Genomic DNA, 5,657 nt, shown 5'->3' with positions numbered 1-5,657 from the left:
TTGAAGAAGACAAGACAGCTACTTCAGTTCTACATTCAGATTGTGATGACCAAGCATACCTTGTGCTGAATCCTGAAAAGGAGGGTTTTGTTGTTGAGACCATAGACAAAGTTTTTGATCCAAATGTTCTCATGCCATCAGAACAGAGCCTGCATGAGGAGGTAATTCATTCAGTTCATGAAAAGCAAGATGACATCTTCATTCAAGTAAGTGAAACAGTTCCTTTGGATGAAATTATGATAGATGATAGAAATGTCATTTTTTCACTTCAAGAATCAGCTGAAGTTTCTTTCCTTATGATTGATAATTTGGTTGTGATATCATATGAGGATGACTTACCATATTGTCAGACTACAGAAGATCAGAGCATACATGATTTCCTTTCAGATTCTTCATATGTTTCATGTGCTGAAATGTCTTTCCAAGAAGAGATCGGCTCATCCATTTGTTCAGAGTTTTTTGAAGCCCATGAGCGTACTTTTACTGAAGCACATGATGAAGGCAAATTAGAATTTGAAACAAAGGACACCTTGATCTTTCAGCAGGAGGTGGCAGTGGCAAAACTTCATGTTTTTCAAGATCCAATGGCAGCCTTGTTACAGTCAACAATGAAGGTGATTATTGCAGTATTCAGTGATGAAGGAGATCATGGTCAGCTATGTTTTTGGATGCCCAGTGATAGGTTTGTATTTTTGACCAGAAGATCCGATTGGAAGAATCAGTCAAGAAGGCATCTGCTTGATTGGTTACATTGGCATTATGATATAGTTTGATGTATATTGTCTTGTAAGAAACACAGGTGGTTGTCATCATGATTTCAAATCTTGATGGACTGCTGCCCTTCAAAAAGCTTTGTAAGTTCTTGTTTTAGTTAAGTCAGTCATGAGTCATTTGTGTTTGGTCTGTTGAGTGAGTTTTTTCAAGTTATTTCAGCTTGTCATTGAGTCGGTTTGAGTCAAGTTTCAGTCACTTTTTAGTCAAGTTTTCATTCAATAAATGTGTCAAAGGTTTTGTGTTCTCTGTTCGAAATAATGACTCCATCGCCCAATGGTTGCAAGCACTGGTCTGCTCTCCCAGAGGTCTGCGGTTCTTGGTACCTCCAAGGAGCTACCATCCCCATTGGAGCCAATGTTAGTGTCGGTCTTGAAAGCCCTCCATCAGTGATCAAAGCTCTTTGCATTTGCATTAGTAGGTGTCTCATCAGTGTCAAAGTTTGCATCCCGTTAGGCATGTCATAACCCTGATGGAGGAGCTGGTCAATTCATACCCCTCTTGGCTTTGCTAGATCAGGTCATATCAGTCATTGAGTTTGTCAAGCTTCTCTTGTTTGGTCTTAGGGTCAAAGGTCCAAGGTCTAGGGTTTTGGTCATTTGTCTTAGCAAGGTCATGTCTCTGAAAATCCTTGAGTCCCCAGCAAGCCAGAGGGAGGATGGTAACATGTTTCTTTGATATTCTCATTATGTGTATGTTAGCGCTTGAAATTTCACCTCAGGCTAAGAAAGGTAAACCTCAAGGCTACATCAAACCATTCAGCCTCGTAGCTAGCCCTACGGGGCAGGAGAAGGCTCTCTCCAGTCAATCTCGGTAGATCTTCAATGGGATGAGATGACCAACAAAGGTAACACTGATATTAGGCTAGTAAACTGATTATAAGGGTTGATTTTGGGGGTTTTTGGGGTTTTTGGTGGCAAATTGAGGAGCTGCAATTTAGGGTGCGGGGATTTGACACAGTTTCTGTAGGGGGGTCTTTGGGGCAAGGTAGGAGCTTGTATTGATGTCTTTAACTGAAGTGGATGATTAGGAGGAAAGATGAGAAGGCTAAAGAGAGAAAACAATGGATTTGAATTCTCTTTAGACAGCAGAAAACATAGAAATTAAACAAATTTAAAAGTATAGCATGGCAGGCATGAATTCTAACTTTATCACTTCATTTGTTTAATATGCAGCAGTATAGAAAGGAAATGAATCACATAACAAAGCTTACAATAACATGAAGAAACACACCATCAACACATGAGTCCACAAGAATCCCAAAGATGACTGCAAAACCCTGGTCTTCCTTAGCCAAAAATTGCAGAGATACAAGTGAAATAATACAATGATAGCTTCTCCCTCAATAGTCCAACCTTCCAACCTCTGAAAATGATTAAGAAAATACATAATATAGGCAATCCAACCTCTTCCCTTGCCTCTAGGGGTCGAGCTCATCCTTCTAGGAGCTGTTTCAACTAATTCTAAACTGAGCACTAAAATCTAGGCAGTCAAAACAACTTGCCTCTATAAGCTAGGAAACCAATCCATTCATTAAATATTTACCCTTGACATGAATGAATCTTCTAGAAGTGTTAAACAAGAGTAAAAGTGTCTTAGAGTTACAATAATTACATCAAAGATAATCATCTTCAACCCCAAAAAGTCAAACCAAGTCAAACTGTGCTTTTCCGAGCTGTACAGTGAAATCTGGCAAAGTCTGCTCAACGGGTCGCGCACATCTTCTCAACGGGTCGCGCACATTGGGAGCCCTGTTTGAGGCACTTGTAGGTGTCAGAATTGGGTGCAGGATAGCTCGTTGGAAAGGTCCACGAGTCTAATTTCCAAAACAACTAGAATTTTTTAATTTGGAGGTCATTTTCCTAGCCAAAACTCAATTCTCCCAAGACAGCTTTCTGCAGTTCAAAAAAGTGGCAGAAAGTCAAGATTTTCATGTATTTTGACCTTCTGGAGGCCCAAAACTCCATAAAAACTCAAGTCCATCCATAGGAATATGTAACTTTGCATGAAAAATCTAGGAATGCTAAGTTTTTTCAAAAAGGAGTTGCCATGACAAAGGGTCTCACCGGGGGTGAGACCCGTTGAGGAGCCAAAACCTGTAAATTTCCAAAAATTGCCAAAATTACCCAAAATTCTAAAAAAAATTTGGGATTTGAGCTATGGCTAGGCTATTGAGTGCCATGATCTTTGAGGGATGCCTCAGCCAAGATACGGAGTGGATTGGGCCTCTTTCTCGTTTTTTGTGCCTTGACCAACTGTACTGGAAACATGAGATTGCCATAGGATAAGCTTGTAAATCTGTCAAAGAGGTGGGCTCCTCTCTCTTATGATGTCCACCCTAACCACCCTTACGAGGCCTCCTCTGTACCTCAATCTCTGAAGCTGATGATTGGTCATCACTTTGCTCATAAGTTTCGGTTTCTGACATAGTTTAGGAGCAAAGTGGACAAACTGTACTGCTGTCTCTGCCTGTAAAAAGTGCTGAATTCTATGTTGTTTCAAGGGGACAATGACATGAGGGAAATGTTAGGGGAGGAACCTCGTGTACAAGGAATTGGGAATATATGAATAACAGGGAATTTCAAGGGAAATTTTACAAATGATCATGCTTATAGGAACATGTATTTGAATTTAGGAAATCATTTGCAAAGATGTTTGTCTATGGGACAAAAAACATTTGTGATAGTAAACATGGAAGGAGCATACATGTATCAATAGGGACATAGGGAAACCATACACCGAATTTACTTATAGGAGTTCATGTGTGTTATAAGACAGATTTTATTTTTAAAAGGAGTACATGTACATTGTTTTAACATAGAGGGAAGGCTTTCATGTACAAGGGAATATCAAGGGTATGTAGGGGTTATGTACATGACTCTAGATATACAGTAACATTTATTTTCGCATGACTCTTTTCTTTATTTGCAAATGCATCTTTTCTTTTTGTTCTATTTTTGCATGTGTATGGTAGAGGGAATTAGGGTTTTGTGTGCTTGTGAGAGGGGTAGGGTTTATAGTTTAGGGATGGGGAAAAAGTCTACATTTTAGGTACAAATAATATGGGACAGAGATGAAAGCATGACTGTGAATGAAAGGGGAGAAGAGGGAAGGGACCAAATGCGACAAAATCACTTGAAACAGTCACAAAACCCTAGCATTTTACAAACATTAACAAGCAGCCATATAAGTCCTTTCATTAGCTTGATGTGAGGTTAGAATCATAGCATACAAGCTTATTTTCACCACCAATATCAACAACCATGCATTAAGAGCCTACCTCGACCGATTGAGCAAAGTTGAAGGGAGTTGAAGGAATTTGGTTGAAGTTTGATTGCAGACAGCTGAACGGGTCGCGCAAGCTTCCCAACGGGTCGCGCACAGCCCAACGGGTCGCGCCCGTATTAAATTTACACTGCTGGAGTGCCCTGGATGGGTCGCGCACCGCCCAACAGGTCGCGCACAGGCTTGAACGGGTCGCGCACCTGCTAACTGCCTGAAATCACTGTGTTTTTGCCTCTTTCACCTATCACTCTCTCACAATCTCTCTTGCAAGCTTGAAATGCACAATGAGAGTGAAAGGAGGGAATATTACCTTTTATAATCTTCATTTGAAAAAATTTCATCCATAAACCCACTTTATAAAGTCTATTTTGACACTTTTTAAAACACTGATTTTCTTGGTTTCCTTTGTCCTGAAGTTGACTTTTTGAGTGCTTTGACCTGATTCTTTTTGCAAGTAGATCATCTGAAGGACTGTGGCAAGGGGACCAGGGTTGTTGCTGCCTTTTGAAGACTTTTTGGAAATTTATTCTTTTTACAAAATTTATCATGACCTTGGCTTTAAAAACAAAGTTTTTAAATCCAAGTTTAAAAATGAACTGTACATAATGAGAATATCAAAGAAACATGTTACCATCCTCCCTCTGGCTTGCTGGGGACTCAAGGATTTTCAGAGACATGACCTTGCTAAGACAAATGACCAAAACCCTAGACCTTGGACCTTTGACCCTAAGACCAAACAAGAGAAGCTTGACAAACTCAATGACTGATATGACCTGATCCAGCAAAGCCAAGAGGGGTATGAATTGACTAGCTCCTCCATCAGGGTTATGGCATGCCTAACGGGATGCAAACTTTGACACTGATGAGACACCTACTAATGCAAATGCAAAGAGCTTTGATCACTGATGGAGGGCTTTCAAGACCGACACTAACACACCTCATAAAGATTGCTCGTAAATGGACGAGTTGATCAGCTCGATGTAATGAATGAGCAGGCAAGTCATCGAGATACGGTTGCACAATGTGCTTGATGTCATGAAACGCATAAGACATGGCCCTTTGAAAAGTTTCTTCGGCATTCTTGAGCCCAAAAGGTAACTTGCAATAAGAAAATGTCCCCCATGGACAAATGAAAGCCATTTTTGGTTGATCGGCAGGTAGAATATTGATTTGATTGTATCCAGAAAAACCATCCATGAAGGAGAATATTTCGCTGCCGGCACAATCATCAATAATTTGATCGATATAGGGAGTTGGGTAATTGTCCTTTGGACAGGCTCGATTAATGTCCCTATAATTGATACATATTCTTATTGTTCCCTGCTTTTTGTTAACCGGAACAATATTCGATACCCAATCCGTTAACGGGATCGGATAAATGAAACCTGCTTTGAGTAATTTTTCAATTTCTGCTTTAATTGCAGTAGCTTTTCTTGGGTGAATCTGACGCAAACGTTGCCGGACGGGTTTAGCGTCCGGGTAAGTCTTGATCTCATGAACAACAATCGCGGGATCAATTCCTGGCATTTCCTCATAGGACCAGGCAAACACGTCACGAAATTCTTGCAATAGGGCCTTATATATCTGAATTTCGCCATCTG

The sequence above is a fragment of the Pinus tabuliformis genome, chromosome 3_2 (assembly GCF_031772625.1).
Source record: "Pinus tabuliformis cultivar Carrire ecotype Pingquan chromosome 3_2, CPIR1, whole genome shotgun sequence".
Taxonomy (NCBI): domain Eukaryota; kingdom Viridiplantae; phylum Streptophyta; class Pinopsida; order Pinales; family Pinaceae; genus Pinus; species Pinus tabuliformis.
This window is presented reverse-complemented; position numbering follows the sequence as displayed.